This window comes from Ammospiza nelsoni, chromosome 1, assembly GCF_027579445.1.
Source record: "Ammospiza nelsoni isolate bAmmNel1 chromosome 1, bAmmNel1.pri, whole genome shotgun sequence".
NCBI lineage: Eukaryota > Metazoa > Chordata > Aves > Passeriformes > Passerellidae > Ammospiza > Ammospiza nelsoni.
This window is the reverse complement of record NC_080633.1, coordinates 48377067-48396504: the sequence shown is the minus strand read 5'-3', so window position 1 is coordinate 48396504 and position 19438 is coordinate 48377067. Positions and strand designations below refer to the sequence as shown.

Below are 19438 nucleotides of genomic sequence, written 5' to 3'. Positions count from 1 at the left end.
TGAACTGAGGGAAAGTCTTTAGAATTGTCTGCTGATGCTGGGAAGCCTAGACATAGTCTTTTTTTGGTCTAAGCTTACAAGACATACTAGGGAGTGAGGGGTTACAATTCTTGTCCTGCTATACAAACTTTTTTCTGGTTTCTCCTGTTTGTGTGTCTAGCGTCTTATTCTAAACTGTATGTGGGGCTGGTGCCCGTCAGGGAACTGTTTGGGTTTTCTGGAAACAAAATCATAAATTTTTGTTTATTCCCAGCTGAGAATGACAGGGAATGAGGGGATGAAGCTGTGCGTAAGACACATATCTCCCGAGTAAGCTGCTCTTTGGTTTGGGTTTGGGTTAGGGTTTGGGGTCTGCTCTTCTGTTTGGTTAGAACAGCTGATTCCCCCAGATCTGCCATGGGCAAGACGCCCAGGTGAGGCAGTGGGAGAAAATGGTACCTGGACTGCACACGTGTTCCCTGACTGTCAGGAAGCAATGTTTGCAGTGCTTGATGGTGCAAAAAAAGCCCTCTAAAAGCCATTATCTGCTTCATGTAGGCACTGCAGTCCTGTGTGTGCACAGGCTGGCCAGATGAGCAAATAAACAATGATCTTTCATAAAGCACCAGGTGCCTGACTGGGGTGATTGGTTTGATCTCCTGTGGAAGAACTCAGAGCACCAAATAAACAGACGATTACCAGTGTATTCCCATATGAGAAAGAATTTTCTCTGCTGTACTCAAATGGCAGCCTGGAGAACTCATCAACACTGAGCAAAAAGCTCCTACCAATGTGTAGGATGAAGACAAAGATGCATTTTATCTGCTGTGTAGAAAGGACTCAGATGGATTTTGGGTTGTGATGCCTGCATCTTGTTGTTTTATTGATGACTGTCAGTGTCAGAATCCGTGAGTCTTTGTAGTGGGATGGTGTCAAGTCATGGGAAGGAAGAGCCTGGGAGAAAAAGTCCAAAGAAATAAAACTGCCTGACTCTTGTCAAAACAACCCTTTGATGATGAGATGAGTGACAAAAAATGGGAAGGAAGGGGGCGACAGAGCTGCTGCCTTTCTGAGATAAAATAAGCCCCCTCACTCTATAATTCTAAAACGCAAAGTCTTGAACAAATGTGGTTCCCAAGGAAGAGAATAAAGTGACCTGATGGCTGCTAAAGCCACAAGATAAATGATTCAAATGAACATAAAGAACAGCACAGTGAGAGGAACAATATTTGGAGATGTGTACATGAACAAAAGGGAAAACTGCTGTGATACAATTAAGAATAATTCTATCAAGACAGTGGGCCAATCTACTGCACAAGAATGAGGTTCAACATTTTTGGGGGACTCCCAAAGTGAACCTAATTTCGTTAATTAAGAGACTGAAATGTTTCTTTGGAAATTTTTCTTTGCCTTTCTTCTTAGGCAGTGCCAAAAGAGAAACCAACAGCAGAGGAGATATGGGAAAAAAAAAAAAAGAGAGCAGAGAGGTTTTTAAGTCATGTCCATGATGAAACAGATTTTGAAAATACCAAGAACCAGCTACAGGACAGTTAAGAAATAATTAGTGAGCACCAAACACTGTTCAAAAGACCAACATTACACAGGCTGACTTGAAACCATTCATCTCTTCCATCTGAGGAGAGGTCCAGGGATAAACAATGGAAGAGGAGGGAGTGGCATTGAAGTGTTCACTGGAACAGTGTTAAGTTATGAATAGCAGGACACATCAAAGAAGTAGTGATAGAAATGCCCAAGCAACATAGCTGGAGCACTGAGCAAAACATACAAAGGAAAGTTGTGGACTAAGTATAGATGAACAAAGTCATGTAGTCCATCAACTTGTCTTCTGCTGTTGTTTGATTTCCCTTATACTAAGGGAAATGCAGTTTATTTACATCCTCTGTAAACTGGCAAGTCTGCATCAAAGATAACAGATTTTGCTTTAGTATCTCTTTCTAATGAAAAAAAAAAAGTTGCAATTACTGAAATATTTGACTAATGGTACAGGACACAACCTGAAGTCAGAAATAAGAGTGAGATGTAGATGATTCAACCAGCATCAGGACAAACAGGATATGGACAGAGACCTTATGTGATAACTCGATTCTGGTTAAAATCACAGCAAAGTAAGTGAGTTTTCTTTTGATCAGCAGTATTTTTTCCAAACAAATATCTTCCTGGCTCCTCACTTGGATCAATAGGGAAGCAAGTAGGTGCAGAGAAAACTCCAACCACATCAAAATTCTAAGTCCATTTCAGTAGTAGTAATTCTAAGTAGCATTTCAGGTTAAGGCTTGAGCACCCCATGCCTCTAGTGTGACCTGATATTGAAGTGTGAGAGCTGCCATCTGAGAAGCTCCTTTTTGAGGCATGGCAGATCCTACAAGCTGCAGAGGAAGCAGCTTGAACATTCATCAGAAAGAAACACAGAGGTTGGAAGAGTCCAGCTTCCTGCTGAAGAAAAAGCAGGGAGTCTCCACAGCAGCACTGAGAGTTAAAGTCTTTCCAGCTTGGTGGCCCAACATTGTAGAGTTGCTGGCTTCATGCTTCTTGCAGAAAGCTTCTTATCCTTACTCTGCTGAACTCTTCACCAGCCCTGTAGGCTCCATTTTCCCATGGAAAAGAAATAAAAAACAGAGTCAACTTCACACATCAGATCAGCTGCCAACCACCAAATGCCAAGAAATGTGTCTAACTCAATGATGTAGCAATGACTGGGAGCTGTTGTCAACATGGATGTACCTAACATGCATATAGATTAAGACAAAAACTGTGGGGAAGAAGGGAAGAAAGCAAACCAAAACCTAAATCATATCTAGTCTAATCAAGCTTTTTAGAGTTTTGCTGGCTAAAAAATTTCACAGGAAACAGCACCATTGAAAATATGTTTGTGGAAAAATGGTCGGTTATTAATGAATCTTTTTAAAAAAAAAACAACTTCCTTTAGAAGGTTTATATTACCCTTTATCAATGAGTGTACTGTACTGATATCTGTAGGAGTAACCTGGACTCTACAATATTGTCACTTGGAAAGGGCTGCTGTTCTGAGCAGTTCTAGTGGGCAGGCATGATATGGTTTGCAAGGTCAGCCTGCAAAATCCTTCCTGCATTTTTTGTATTCTCTCCCTCTGGATTCTTCCATAAAACACGTGCTGTACATAAGCATGAGACTACAGCTTATCAATTCTGTGCCATTCTTTTGGAAACAATCAGCAAAACCTTGTGAGCTGTCTTCTTGCTGTTTTTACACCACAGCAGTTTTTGCAGCAGAGGATTGCAGTGCTGATTTTAGCATAAATCATTAGTCATTATTTCTTTCAGCAAAGGCTTTGACAGCTTGCTGTAGTGTAGTGGAATATTCCACAGGATGACAAAGCAAACATATGCTCAAGGATCTGTGCAAGATGCTAATTGCAACAGGGCATGAGGACAGGTGTGGGAACATGGTGTAGTACACTACTTTCAGTGACACACAGACCATTCCATTCTCCAGAGGTCTTGCACTTCATTTATTTTGGGAAGATATTCTGTGAAACTATCACAGATGGGAAAGAGAAGAGACAAGCAGAATTGGCAGCATTTTATGATATTTTACACTACTGCAAGACAGTAGGGAACTCTGGTTCATAAAGTAAATCAATATTTAAGGTTCTTCTTTCTGAATGCTCACAGCCGGAACAGAGGTTTTGGCCATCCTGTTCCCCCATCTGTACACCAGTTCAAAATGAATCATCTGCACTAGTGGACAGTGAAGAGAGAAAGGGCTTCCACAAAACAGCTTTTTTAAGGAAAACCTTTAAAATGAAAGCATAGCCATCTGTCATGGTAAAGCTTGGATACACTTTTCACCTTCAGAGATCTTTACAAGCATTGACTAATTAGTCCTTGGGACCTAAAAGGACACATTTTTCCCCTCAATTTAGATTGAGAAGACAGCAGGGGCATCTTGTATCCTGGGGCAGGAATTTAGCCTCCCTGCAAGGCAGGAGAATTGCAATCCTTTTGTAGTAGTCAATGCTTTCAGGCAGGGGGGTGTAAATTTAAGCACTTCTACCACCACTTATGCACTTGTGACAAATTAAGGACTTGATTTCCCCCCCCCCCAACTGCTGCACAATCAGATGATTCTATTGGCCTATGAATACTAAATGTCCAACTTGAGTAGGAGCTGCAGATGTTCAGTCCTTTTATTGTTAAGCCATTAAGAAGGGTGTGAGGGAGACATTCACAGTAAGGAGTCCATCGATTTGTTAGTTGAACTGGAAAATATTTCCCATGCTCTGGGGTTGGTTTTTTTAGTTGATTTGAAAAATATTTTATCTTAAATTAAATTTATGTATCTTTATAAATATATTTGTATAAGAATTTTAATTTTTTAAAACTTTGTTGTGGTACCAAAATAACCGTCTTGTACCCCATTTTGTTTTATTTTATTTCATACTAAATAAAATATTTAATTTTCTGCATTTTTTTAAAAAAATAGGAATTTTAGATAGCTTATGTCTTGAAATTTCACAAGCTTTGCCATGTTTTTTCATTTAGAAGTGCCAGCCTAAAAATTTTCTCTTTTTAAAAAAATAGTGTTTTAACCCAAAGTATCCATCAAGTTTGCTAGGAATACATGAAGAGTTGCTGTTGACTTAAACCCACACTTCAGCAAATAGATAATTCTCCTGTCTCTGACCTCAGGCTTGGAAACTGAACTTGTGACATTCACAGGGTGATGGTAACTCTCCAGATGGAAACCTTGGATTCAAACTCTGCTGGTTCAGGCCAGGGCATTTGAGGCACTGCAGCCTCCAGTCCTCTGCCTCGCCCTTTGCCAGAGATTATGAGCTCCACAGCAAAGAAAATTTGCCACATAGCTACAGCAGCTCATAAATAATTGTAAATACCCTTTTCCAGTTAATCTTTAAACGCCAGGCTGCGGACCAAGGCTGCTGCTTCCCTGTCTGTCCAATCTGACTGACCAAGCCCTACCCCACCTTTGTCCTCCTCTCCACCCTTATCACTGTCATCTGGGAAGGAAACCTGCCCCAAAGCCTTGCCAAAGGATGGCCTTGCTCAGATCAGGTGAAACAGGCAGGAAAGCCACATGGAAAATGTTGAGAGTTACAAGAAAAGGTTAAATAGAAAAGATGTAATGCAGTGACCACAATGTATTAGCAATGAAAAATATTGAAGGCTCTAACTTCAAGGCCTTGACAATAAAAGCAGACAGCGCTTTGAGCTATTGAATAAAAGGAGGACAAAAAAGGGGAAAAAACAACAGGAGGCATGAAAGATATAAGTACTTAGGAGAACCATATTAAAACATGAGGGAGTAAGACTAGTGAATCACCTTCATCAGTTCATAACAGGACACAGTGCTACCTACAAGACCTTTGCCTGGGCTTTTCAGAGTTCCTCTAATTTAGTATAGTCCAACAATGATGTGAATAATACATAACACTTAGAGCCTTTCCACTTCTCTGAAGAACTGTGTGCGTTGAAGCGAGTCATTTGGAAAATTGCCACCCAGTTTTTGTATATGTTTATTCTAAATGGACATTATGTAGGATACTGTGCTATCTAAGGGATGTGTGCTCAAAGGTTAGGATGCTTTAAAAAGTTCTTTTTAGCCAGCTCTGAAGCATCATGAATTTTTTTGGCAGGGACAGGCATTTTCAGCCATGAGCATTACACTCCTCAAGAAATATGCAAAATAAAATGTGACAGGAGGGCAAAATATTTTATAGGCAAAGTGACTTTCCGTAATAATGGAATAATAAATGCAGAAGGGAGAAAGGCCAAGTGTGAATGCTGAAAGGCATTTAAAAGTGCATTTGTGCTGCTTCTGCTGCTGCTGGAGTGCCACTTGTTTGTGTGGGTTCATTCAGTGAAGCAGCTGGAGTTAGTCACCTCATTAGAGAAGTGGGCATCCAGCACACCTTGGAGCAGTGAGTCTGTGCTCTCCATCTATTGCTGCTCTGCTGCCAGCAGTTGCTGTTCATCGATTAATGTTATGAAGGAATTAGAATGGATGATAGACAGAACAGTCTGTTATTTCCAGCAAGAAAAGTGAAAAATCTGTCAAAAGACTTGTAAGTCCTAGGGAGGATTTGCTTGTGCAGCCCTATTTGTCACACTGTGACCTGGGACAGGAGAACCTGAGCTTGATTAAGAATGATTTGTGCTCTGTCATTGCTGGAGACAGACCTTGCACTACTTCTCTGATTTTGTCTGTACCTGCTTGTTTTCCCTACATGTTAAACTCTGCATTTTGGGGAACGGGTGGCATTTATCATGAGTTTGGGAAGAGCTTATCTTTCTTGCTTGTTGACGTCCTTTTTGCCTATTGAGCACTGCTGCTCCACAGAAAGAATGGAACATTTTATAAGGGCATGTAGTGACAGAACACAGGGATTTGATAGATTTAAAGTAGTTATTAGGAGGAAATGCTGTCCTGTGAGAGTGGTGAGGAACAGGTTTCTAGAGCAGCTGTGGATGCTCCATCCCTGGAAGTGCTCAAGGCAGGTTGGACTTTGAGCACCTGGTGGAAGGTGTCCTGCCCATGGGACACCCAAGGGCAGATGATCTTTGAGATCTCCTACAACCCAAACTGTTCTATGGGTTTATGATTCTATGAACATGTCTTTAATATTAAAGATCTGTAGTAGACCATGGCATGGCTTAGTACTCTTCAAACCTCAACTGCACATACAACACAGCTGCTAAATTGATAAAAATAGGCCACTTTTATTAAATATTAATCTGTATAGAAGACAAGGTGACTAGAAAATGGGTGAATATTAAAGAAGGTTTTCAGCCTGTTGAAAGACTGAGCAGTTCATAAGTTTTGGAGCTTTTCTTGTCTAAGTTTTCTTTGGGTTTTGTACTGGCCAGTACAAAATGCTGTTATCTGCAAGGATAGCAGAGGGGTAAAGAAATCTCAATTAAAATTCAGTGAGTGTCTTCACAAAGCTAGGTTAGTTGATAATAACTGTGCTGCACTTGCAACTGGAGACCCCAAATGAAATTGGAGTTGAAATATATTGGTTATCTACACTGAGAAAAAAATCTGTCTTGGAGAACTTAGAGCTTAAACTCTGGCAAATTTAAAAAATAAACAAATAAGTTAACAATAAACCCTCAACAACAGAATAAAAGGAAAGAAAAGAAAGAGACGGGAGAAAATAAATTCTTAAAACTCATACAGTTCGTCCACTGTGGTGGATTAAAGGCTTACACTTGAGTCAAAACCCAGGGGTACCCATTCCCTGGCTGCCCAGCTCTATCCTTTCCAGATGAGGGAATAAAAGGAAGATTAAAACAAGCAGGAAAAAATATTGATATTTAAATGTTGTTGAAACACATAGGAGGCTTTATCATAAAATGTTACAGACATTAGGAAAATCACTGTGTGGTAGAGAAGAAAACATGGCATGCAGCAAACAACTCGGCTATCACTTGGAAAGGTGATCAAAATTCCTCCAGTGCCTTCTCCGAGGACTTTTGATAAACAGCTGGTGTTACAGGGAGTGAGGGGGCAGGATTGCCAGCAGCCACACAACCAGCAGCTGGCCAGGGCTGGGAGCCTGCCTGGTTGCATTCTTTTGTCAAGGTGCACAACTGGATGTCATGGTCTGTTCCCTAAGATGACTGATAATCAGCATCCCATTCCCTAGGCCAAGCATTAAACAGATTTTTCATCATTTGAGGATGATTAGAAGCTGTTTCTACCTAAAGAGCTATTTCTCCTCACATCTGTGATGGATGAATTAAGCCCTGGGAATGGAGGGTGAAAGCCACTCACTGGGCTATTCCTTCTATTGAGTTTTCTTCTATGAAATTATAAAAATAACATTTAGCTTGCACCAGTGTCATGGTAAAATGCCTGGTCTGTTTTAAACTTTTCTGGTTAGGACCAATGTATGATAGCCAGCTCCAATGGTTAATTGTTTCCACTGCAGCAGAAGAGAAGCTCCCCTGAAGTTCAGAACTTGCTGAACTTCAACATGAAATTGTTTTTTTGTTTTTCTTAAATGTTTATAGCTCTTTCTAAATTTTTCTTTTTCACATAGAAGCAGATAGTGATTAAATAATCACTTCTAGATCTTGTTGCTCATGAACATGAGTGTTAAAAGCAATTACTTCTGTATTCTTGCTGTTCAGGTACTACATACTGAACATGCTGTCCTACAAAGTGGTTATTCTGTCTCTTCACCCTAATATTCACCTAAGCTGATTATGCTACGGAAAGTTTGACACATCTGAAGGACAGGATGCCATCCAAAGCAGGGTGGGCAACTGCTGCTTTGGGCCAGAGGGCCAGAGAGGGGATTCTGTCCCTCTGCTCTGGTGAGACCCCACCTGGGGAGCTGCATCCAGCTCTGGGAGGACACAGGAAGGACGCCGACCTGTTGGAGTGAGTCCAGAGGCCCCAGGATGGTCAGATGGATGGAGCAGCTCTCAGACAAGGAAAGGCTGGAAAAGAGAAGGCTTCATGGTGACATAATTGTCACACTTCAATACTTAAAGGGGGCTTATAAAAATGATGGAGAATAACATTTTATAAGGGCATGTAATGACAGGACAAGAGGCTTCAAACTGAAAGAGAGGAGGAAATGAGGAGAAAATTCTTTGCTGTGAGGGTGGTGAGGCACTGGAACAGGCTGCTCAGAGAAGCTATGGATGTCCCATCCCTGTTCAAGCCAGGCTGGATGATGGTCTGAGCAACCAGGTCTGGTGGAAGGTATCCCTGACCATGGTAGGGGGCTTGGAACTAGGTATCTTTAAAGTCCCTTCCAACCAATCTATGATTCTAACCCCTGAAGAAGTTCTTAAAGGCAAACTAAAATACAAAAGACCAGCAAGTGGCAGCAAAAACAATTTGCAGAGGCGTGCTTTTCTTCATAGAAATACATTAGGTTAATGGCCATTCCTGACCTCTTCATTTTCCTGCTTGGATTTCACAACTAGTGTAATGATCATAAGTATAATAATTACACAGTCTTAATTTCTAATAATTATCTTATTGTAGATATTTAAACAGATGACATGGAAATAAGTCCATAAACAGACCCAAACTACTTTTTAGAATGAGACTTCCTAGGTTAATTAATACCATTCTTATGTGAGATTTATTTCTTTCTTCATTAAGCTGGCCATACTGCAAAGGTCATCACTTTCTCAACATTCATTTGTTAAATACAAATGAATATACAAAAGCAGATTTTGAAAGTCTGAATAGGTACACTAAAACTGAGTCATAATAACCCTTTCATCATCCTGACCTTGTGTAATTGTCCTGCACCAAATGCATGTATTAGGTATGTACATATGAATATAAAATTCATACATATAAACAGCAAACCAGTCACTATAATTTAGGGACTCAAGCATGGACATCTGCAGACCTATTAAAAATATCTACTAGTCTATACATGCACAGTTCAGATACTCAGGTTTTTTCATGTTCACTCTTTAATCTGTTGCAGAATAATTTACAAGAGAGGAAGGTTCATCACAGCATTATCACCAGTATAAAGAAATGGCCCAATAAGCATGGTTTTAATATTTTGTTCCCAGGGCTTAATTCCCCTGGGAAAAAAACCCTCACAAAATGAACATATGCATAGACAAAAAAATTCTCATTCAAACACAATAGATTGTGTTGTTAAAAAAGGGAAATTTATCTGTAGGGTCTAAAAAGTAAAAATGTAATAATGATTCTTTAGTTTGTTTCTATATCACAGATAGCATTATGGTATGCTTTAATGGTTATGAACAAGGTTCTGTAGGTTATTACTTATATACCACTAAAATACTGGTATTCATAAAGCCTCTAAGCACACTAAAATCCAACCATCTTTCCTATTGGGTGTAACAAAGGCAATTTTGGATAATTTTTGCATCAGGAAAGTTTTGGCCAGAAGCACTATAACAAAACTTCTTCAAAAATTGTCAGGAACTCTTTTATCTCAGGATCTAAGGTGTTCACTCTCAGAACTGACTAATGGCTTTGATGATTTATACAGTTTTGGGGTCAGTCAAGGGGAGATTTCAACAGGCTGGGTTTCTACAGGTGATTAGCACCTACTGGACTATCCTGAAATATCTTTGTTGTCAGCACAGCCATGCAGTAGTTCTTCCTGGAAATTCTTTTATCTATCTATCTATCTATCTATCTATCTATCTATCTATCTATCTATCTATCTATCTATCTATCTAATCTATCTACATCTTTTTAAGGTTGTAACTGAAATAGGCACACAAATTAAAATGCTTCATTCTTGGTGTTTTCTGTTCCTACACTCCCTCTTCTGGCTTTCTAGAATTATCTGGCAAACATCTTATGCCCATGTCTTATGATCCACTCTGATTTTGGCTGTAAACACATCAGCTGTAAAGTTAAGGCGCACTTTCGTAGCAGACATCAGAAAAGGGACTATTACTAAATAAATCAGGAAATTACCATAGCAGCCCAGTGCTTCTGTACATACCTATCCTGAGTAGAGGTTCCCTGGACTTTTGGAGACCAAAAGTAATCCCAATCTTGGTGCAATGGCTGCCATACTATGGATATTAGATCGGAATAGGAATAAAGAGAAAGTTTCCAGTTTTCTAGCTTGTTCTCTTGAACTGTGCAGTAGAATTTTGTATTGAGTTTTTTTCCAGAAGCTAGTAGAATTTTTCTTTTCACAAGTTTTCTTTTAAACTGTGCTACAATAGCACTGGTAAATTACCGTTCTCCTGCACTGTTCAAAATCCAACTATTATGGTAATATACAGCTGAAATCAATGTAAATGATTTTTGTTGTTGAGCATGAGAGAAAATTGAAACATGAAGAATGAAATTTTCCATTTTAAATATTGTTCACTCAAATATCTTTCCAAACACTGTATATCTGTATATTTACGTCCCCTGGGACCATACTGGAAAACTGAGCCAATATTGGAAAATGAAATAAACATCATCCTGTTGCACACCTGGTATTGTATTTACTATGCCCTTTTCTAAGTTGTAAACACTCTGGTTTCTATGTGAAGCACCAAAATGCATGTAACAAATGTAGGGGAAAAGTCTCAGGATTATGGAAACTGTTCAAATGCAAACTTAATCACCGTTTACTTGCTGTGGATATTATCCCTCTTTCAATAAAACTTCTGCATCTGTGAGAAACTCTTGAGATGGTTTGATAAGTGTTTTCAGTATATTTAATAAGAAATATATCACATATGGATATAATGTGTTGGAGTTCTTTAATAAAGCAATGTGAAAATGTGATTAAAAATGTATATTTAACACAGGAACCAGTGTATTCATTTCCGTATGCGAAGTCCAGCTTCTCCATGAATTTCAGTGCTCAAGGAGGTCCTAAAACTCAATGGCTTTAGAAAAATGTTCCTTGATTAAAGGGAATGCTGCCGTGGTGAAGTTTTAGGATGAAGAATGGTGATGTTTCCTGCCCAGCTCCCCCAGTGTTCGTTGCTGTCACCTGTGCCACACACCTGCCTGAAAGCTACCAGAGAAGGGGGGACCCGGCAGGCAGCTTCTTCATGCACGAAAAGGAGCTTACATGGTTTTGGGGTCTACTCTTAGCCCCTGTCACTTAGTGGAATCTCTGCTCTAGTCCTATAAAAACAGTCATCTGTGACTCAGGTGAGTCATGCCATTTATTGCCTCACACCGGCGTATTTGCTCAGACCTAACACGGAGTGTTAGCTTAGATCTGGTGTATTGCTGTCATGGTGCATTACAGTCTAAGGAGGGAAAGAAGTCTCCTTCCTCTTCTGGAAAGCCCACAGCAATTCTGCTGGGTATAAAATCCTAGCAGGCAGCTGTGGGACTTTCAGAGCAATGAGCCTCTTAAATATCAGCTGATGCATAAAAGCGTTATTGTGGTTTGAGGACTTGGGTGTTGCAGAAGAGTGGTTTTATGGGAAATCACTGGGAATTATTACCCTGCATAAAGATCCTCTTGTACATAATTATATGCAAGATTAGAATCAGTAATTCTGCAGGTTTTGGTCTTCATGGATGATGGGATAGTTCACAATAAGTAAATTTTGTTACACCACACAACAATAGTTGCTGTACCACAAGCAGGCTTCGTGGCTATCAGTTCTTGTCAAAGTGAAATGTACAGGACTTCAAAAAAAAAAAATAAAATAAGGAAAACACCACCCTCACTGTCTGGTATTAGAAGATATAATTTGATGGTTTGCAGGGTGACATACCCTGGGTAGTTCACACAGTAACTGTGGGTAAAGGCATTAAAGAAAAATAAACCAAAGCTTATTGATCACTTTTCTTTCAGGAAGACGGAGAACTGATATTTGATATTTGACTTTTCCAGCGAGCAAAACCCACGAGTTGGGCGCTCGTCACTCGCCGGCGCTGGCGGGCCGCGGGGATGCTGAAGCGCCGGGGCCTGGGCGGCCGCGGGCACCGAGCGGGAGCGGGGCAGGGGCGCGGAGCGGAGCGGAGCAGCGGCCGCCCCCTCCCGGCGGGTCCCGGCCCGGCCCGGCTGGGCTGGGCTCCCGCGGCGGCTCGCTCGCTTCGGGGGCGAACACACAGACGTGCGCCGCAGCGTGCCCGCTGCAGGGCTGCTCGGCGGCGGCGGCTCTCCGGGAAGGGAAGCGGCATCAAAATAAAAACGGCTATTCCAAAGGCAAGGAGGTAGCCCCGGATCCCTCTTTAGGGGCTGCAGGAGGAGGGACGCCAGCCGCACCCCCGCGCGGGGGAAGCGGAGCGGCAGCGGGCGGGGGCGGGAGCGGGTGTCGCCCCCCGCCCGCAGGTGCTGCCGATCCGCGGGACCCCTCGGCGGCAGTCGGCCCGGGGCTGCACATCGCGGCCCGGCCAGCAGGAGGAAGGAAGAGGAAGTGAGAGCGGCGGGTGCTTGTGCGAGCCCCGGGATGGGATAGTGCCGGGGGCAGCCCAGCGCACCGCACCGAGGCGGCGGCACGGCACGGCACGGCGCGGAGCGCAGCGCGGTTCCCGCGGCGGGGGCGGCCGAGCGGCCCCGCTGTGCTCGGGCCGGGGGACGCTGCCCACGCCGGAGGTAGGAGAGCTCGGTCCGGAGCGGGGACGCGGCAGCGGCGCTGGTCGGGCGCTGAGGGAGCGCGGAGGGGCGCGCAGGGCAGCCGGGGAGGAGGAACGGGACGGGGCCGGCGGCCGGCGAGCCCCGCACCTGCCCGGGAGAGCCCGGAGCCGGTCCCCGCGGCGGGAGGTGCGGGCGGGGGGCGGCCGCTGTGAGAAAGAGGAAGCGCAGCGCTGTGCTTGTCAGCGCGGCGGGGCCTCGGACGGCGGCTGCCGGCGGGGGACGGCCCGGCCCGACCCGCCTCGCCTCGCACAGCGGCTCCTCCCGCCGCCCTGCCCTCTCCGCCGGCCCCCGGCCGTGCCGCCACAGCCTGCCGGTTCTCCCCGCCGAGACTTCGCCGGCGCCCCCGCCTCCTCCTCCGCCACCACCTCCTCCCGCTCCGTCGCCTCCTCAGCCCCTCCCGTGCCCCGGGCAGCCCTGGCCGTCACCGGCTGCTCCTGGTGGCCGGAGGCCGCTGGCGAGGGCAGCGGACGGGAGCCGCGCACCGCCGGGCGCGGGGGGTGAGTGCTGGGGGGACCGGGGGCACCGGGGGGCGGCGCGAGGGGCAGCGGCCGTGCCGGACCCGCGGGGGTTAATGCGCGGGGTCGGGCCCGGGCGGAGACTGCGGCCGCAGCAAGTGTCCGCACCGCCGCGGGCGCCGCTCGGGAGGAGAAGGCTCAACTTTGAAGCAAGTGCATCCCCGCAGGCAGCCAGCGCCGAGCTCGGCGTTGGTACCCAGCCGCCGCCTCCGAGGGCATGCCTCCCCCTCGACCCGGCAGCCGAGAGCTTCTCGGGGGGTGGGAGGGGGCGCGTGTGCTCCTTTTCCTAAGTTTATGCTCACACAAGTGATCAAACCGCTGATGAATTTCAGATGAAATGATTGTTCTGAAATGTGGGTGGTGATTATGCAAAGCCACAGTAGAGCAAGCCTTGTAGAGCAGCCTTGTAGAGCAAGTGGGTACTGGGTCTAAAAAGTTACATTTGTAAAGTTTTTTTGGCTCAAAGCCTTTGCAAAGTTTATTTTGAATATCTTTTCCTTGCAGAACTAATGCAACTGTTCAGCTCTCCCCTGGGAATGGTGTAAAGTAAATATAGGAGTTCCTGAAAAATAACAGTGAGTACATTTCAAATCAGCAACGTTTTGTTTTTAACTTTATAAGAATATCTCTTAACCTGCCAAGGCTCTAAATGTGTAACAAACACAGAGAGAATGCCAATGATAATAACAGTGCAGGAAATGTACCGTGTGTTAATTGCTTTAGTATAAACATGGTTGTCTATGAGCTGTGTTTCATGATACTGCAGTTATGGTGCAATTTCAGCCAGGGATATTTTGAAGTGTATTCATTAACAATTAGGTTTTCTTTTGCTTTCATCCCTTAGCTGCCTGATTGCCCTTGGTTAAAATATTTGTCATTTAGGAAGAGAGGGAAACTGAGTAAGAACTGTAGTGAGTTCTGTATCTGTGACTGGGGATATTGTTTCCTCCTCTTTCCCCTTGTCAGTTTCTCCTCCTTTCCCCCAAATGCACACACACATGCATGCCATCTCATCCTCAGTTATATAATCTCACAGACATTTATGGATCATTCATTGTTCGCATTAGTCCCATTCTTTCCATGTCATTCCTGCTTGATTGAGTGGCTTAGGCAGAATATTACAGAGGAAAGAAAATACATTGAAATTTACATAAAGTTCTTTCAATTTGAACTGCAAGTTTGCTTTCTTTGAAGGTTCTCTTTCCCCGATTCCCACTTTTTTTTTCTTTCCTTTTTTTTTTTTCCTTTTTCTTTTTTTAGCTGTCTAAGTAGGTGGTAGGGATCTAATCTGATGACCAGTAACTAGATAAGGAGGAGGAACAGCAGCGGTGACAGCTTGCTGGTAAAAGTCCCTCTTGTGTACTGTTAGCAAAATATCCATTAACACACGTCATAAAGCTGTTAAAAGTGCTGCAGCAGCTTTTAAAACTCACTAGTGAGAGAAAAGAAAGATTAGTATGGTTAAAACAGGGACATGATGTGAAATGGGTATTAGTAAAAGATACTGCCAGTGCAGTCTGTGGATCTGGGCGCATGAATTGGCTCGTCTAGAGGCAAACCTGAATCACAATTTATTCATACTGGAAAGGTTGCACAGGAGTAGATGGCTTTCTTTTTCTCTCTGTAATCTCTTTGAAACTCACTGTGCACTGCAATACACCTGCCCTCTCTGTAGTTTGCAGCTTTGCTTTGAGTATCATTGTCTGAGGATTTGTTCTAATAAACAATTTGCTGATGGGGGGTCGGGGCATTAGAGGAAAGAAAACTGGTTTATATACATACCATTTTGATATTTTTCCTTATATTCTCCATATTCCAGGAAAAAATTACTAGGTGAAGAGTTCAGACAGATTTTGCTGAGGGGGGAGGGAAAAAGTCTTACCTGCTTCCTTTGTAGCAGTCTTGGTAACCAAAAGTATCTGCAGTTCTGCAGTTGTCGTTATATAACCTGACCATTGGTGCTCTTAAAAGCAAGTGCTCTGTATTCTTGCTGTTAGGGTGCAGCATACTGTGTTGTCCTACAAAGTTATTTTTTAATGCCCTTTTACCCTGGTTCTCATGAAACACAGCTTGTTATGGTATGTAAAAGTGTAACTGTTGCTGAAACAGTGCTGTGTGCATTGAGCTTCCTGACAGCAGCGCTGCGAGGTAGCAAATTACAGATCAAGAGTAACGTGGCGCTCCACCCTTCCTTCCGCTCTTTGTTTTTGTCTACCTAGTAGAAGTCTCTTTGATTTTAAGGTCTGGGCTCATAGACATGGGTTATCTCAATGTCTTGCCTACAAAGTGATGTTGAAATATGATCTCATGTTTTCCATGTTGATACACAGGGAGCAGAGCTCCCATGCTCACATATAAGACTTGTTGCTTTCTTCTTTTGATACTCTAGATGGCTTCAGTATATGATGGAGTGAATGGCTAATGCCTATAGATTTAAGTGTTACCAGGAAAAGGCTTCCCCAGATCTCTGCCAGTGCACCTGCACACTAAAATGCAGTGTTCTCTTATTCCAATAACAAGTTTTTGTTGTTGTTGTTTTATTTTGATATATTGCCAGCCACAGTGTTTCTAATTCTGTAATTGTCAAATAAGGATTTTCTTGGGACTTAAATGAGGCCATGAAGTACAGTTTTCCTCTCGAGCTGAGATTTTGCTGTCACTTGATAGTCAGTTTCCTTGAAATAAACAATCTCTTTAAAATTTACAAGCTCTCTTTGTCATGCTGTGCTGTGAACGTGCAGCATGTCCTTGGATTAAAAGAACATTCCACATTGTAGAAGGTGATGGGATTTTAGGAACCCTGGGAGCTGGGAAACATCATGTACCCTTGAATCAAGCAAAAGTACTGTTGTCTGTTCTGGTCTATTTTTCTGCACAGTTATACCTGGGCCTCGTAGACTTTCTCCTCTGCTGTGTCCCTGCACTGTCTGGAATGCACAATTTGAGTGAGAATGGGTTGGTCAGATTTGACTCCCTATGCAGTCATCATTCTATTAAAAAGAAGATTTCAAGAAAAAGAAAAAGCCTTTACAGTTATGTTGTCTTTGTTGTTATTTGAACACTTGAATCTACAAATAGCTTTATAACAGGTATCAGACCACTGTTCAGCAAGATATGTGCTGTATCTTTAAAAGATTTCCCTGCTTTGAGTGAGGTTTTTTTTTTAAAGTTTCTTGCATTCGTGGCAAGAGGAATGTGCCAAGTACACGTTGTTAAACTTGTGTCAATTTAACAGAGCAACTGTTTAAAGGATTTAGAATAATTTTTCTTCTACTCAAGTCAGTCACTTTTTTTTTTCTTTTCTTTTTCCTCCTCTCTCTTCAAATATAGCACTGGAAAAAGAAAGAGAAACTAAAAGCAATTGGCAGAAGTCAGAATGTTGGCAAGCATTTGATGGTACTGATCTAAGAGGTGATAATATATATGTGACACTTAAATAAACTTCATGAATATGGTTTTAGAGAGACTAATGGAAGAAGAGTCACAAACTTGCAGAGCTGTCTTTTGCTCAGCATTTTTGCATCAAGCTCTTTGCAAGAATTTGGTTCTGTGGTGATATCCTTTATTATTGCAAGTGTGAGACACAAAAGACAGATTGAAGATAATGTCATAACCTTCCTGCTGGCTTTCTCTGTTTTCTGATCACTGTTAACAGTGAAGAGGAATATTAATGAGAAGTCTATGCTCCAGGGGATAGCTAGCATGCTTCCTCTTCTCTCCATTTCACATCTGACAGAGGAAAACTTCTGTGTTCTGGGCAGGCTGGCAGTGGCTGGTGCTACACGTGTGGTGCCCATCAGTAAGTGAGGCACTGGTTTCTCAGGCTGCTGAGCAGATGGCTTTGTAAAGCACATGCCTGCACTCAAGAGCAAGGTGAACAGGGATTCACGTGGTGCTTGTTTGCAAACCCTTGGAAGTGCATTGATTTATTTTCCCTAACGGCAGGTTTCCAGTCTATATTTGATTTGTCTGCAGCAGGCTTGTTGTCAATGGCTGCCGGGAGAGGGAAGTTAATTGTGAGAAGTTGGGGGACAAGGTGTTTTTTTTGTTCTGCAATAAATCACACTGCAATGAAGACTTGTAGGTACTGCTGGTAGGGATCCCCTATAGAAAAGTGTTTTAGTTTATGTATAAATGAGCTCACTTTGGTGCATTTCTAGGGAGTAGGCTATGGAGTTCTTTAGAAAGCTGAGTATACTACCTGGAGGTGTAATGCAAATATGATAAAGGACCTGTTCTTACCACCTTTGGGGACCTAAATCTTCTTACTACTGTTTCTGCTCTGTTCCATTTACAGTCAAATAGCACTGCAAAACTCCACAGAAGCTAGCACTAGAAGAAGGGAGGCAGTGGGAGCTACAATTCAATGCTTAGGGGAAAGACTTCCCTTTTCAGATGGAATTAAGTTGATTTAAAATATTTGTGAAGCATCATCTTGAGTCAAGAGGCTGGGGATGGCAGTGGGAGGTGTAACAGGGTGGAAAATAGGAAAACAAATTATTCCCAAATAGGTTTATTACAAAACTATATCTGTGTCCTGGCTGTGTGCATTTTCTCTTTTGCTTCTGCTTTCCTTCTGATTTTTATTTCTTTGAGTTAAACGTTCCTTGTAACTTCTTCCTCCATGTTTCCCACTTCTACTTTGGTACCTTATTCTTTGCTATCTATCTATCTATCTATCTATCTATCTATCTATCTATCTATCTATCTATCTATCTATCTATCTCAACTCTCATGATTTCAAGGTCTTTGCCCAGTCCTTAAGTTCTTTATCCTAGGAACCCTCAGGTAATTATTCACATAAATAATTCTGTTTAAGATTTCCAAGAAAAGCTGTGGCCTGAAGTGTGTATCATCTCCTATATTCTTAAAATCTCTAGCTCAAAGGCTTTATTGTACATACCTAATTTATGGCTGTCTCTGAAATCTGTCATCTGTCTATGACATCTCTGTGTCATCAGAGATGGTATAATTTCTTTATCAGCTACATGAATGCACACATAATAACCTGGCTCTTTTTCTTGTTGAGCTTGCTTCAACTGAAAGGGAGGACAGGTCACTGCTTCTAGGGGAACTTCAGATTCTGGAGGTGGCATTAAACTCTCATTCTTTAATACAGCAGAGGAAGATTATCTAACTTGCCAGAGCTTTTTTGGAAATCCGAGTGTGCATGAGGCTGGACAAAATTCTCCCTGTGAACCTTACTTTTCTTAACGAGAATGTATGAAGTTGACAACCCATATCAAATACATCCAACATTTTGAAGTTTTTCAAGAGGAGGGATAAGCAGGGTTTGACAACAGGCTCAAATAATGCTGTCAGCACTTCAACTTACCCCCTTCAGCTGAGATTTTAATGTGTGTTGTCTGAGGTTAGATGACTGGTGCTATTCAGGGGTGGTTTACTTCTAGCTCATTGTCAGCCTTATGGTAAAAATGGGAAGAGTCAGGTCTCCTGATGTAGTCTGTTGGAAACTTCCATAAAATTCAGTATGTAGTTGTCCTTTCCTGTGACCATGTGCATGCTGTAAGTACTTTGTGCATTTGTTTGTGGACTTGAAAGCCATCTGTAATCCTTCTGATGGTGACTTGATCTTTCAGATTTGTTTTAATTAACTATTCATATACTCTCAGTACATGCATGTATTCTGCTTCTTGAATCTGTAGTTGAAGTGAAACTATTGCTTGCCCCTTTTTCATTCTCTTCAGCCAACATACATTTATCACATATTCCAGCAGAAGTTTGAGGGATACGTGGGTTTTGGCAAAGATATCTCATGTGAGCAGTTAAGGCTTTCTGACTGGCTAGACTGGCAATTTGCAGTATTCTTCATTGAATCTTGTTGATGGCAACATA

General features: G+C 42.6%; 1 protein-coding gene across 2 annotated transcripts in view; it reads left to right on the top strand.

The window, feature by feature from the left end:
• The first annotated feature begins 12608 nt into the window (after positions 1-12608).
• ELMO1 (engulfment and cell motility 1) overlaps positions 12609-19438 on the top strand; it is a 303943-nt gene continuing 297113 nt past the window's right edge. The window contains exons 1-2 of one of the 2 annotated variants that reach the window (XM_059473758.1): positions 12609-13025; positions 14087-14157. The gene's annotated coding sequence lies outside the window, so the exon portion shown is untranslated. Of the gene's footprint in view, positions 13026-13388; positions 13565-14086; positions 14158-19438 lie in introns of those variants that run through there. The other variant, XM_059473750.1, reaches the window with a different exon arrangement.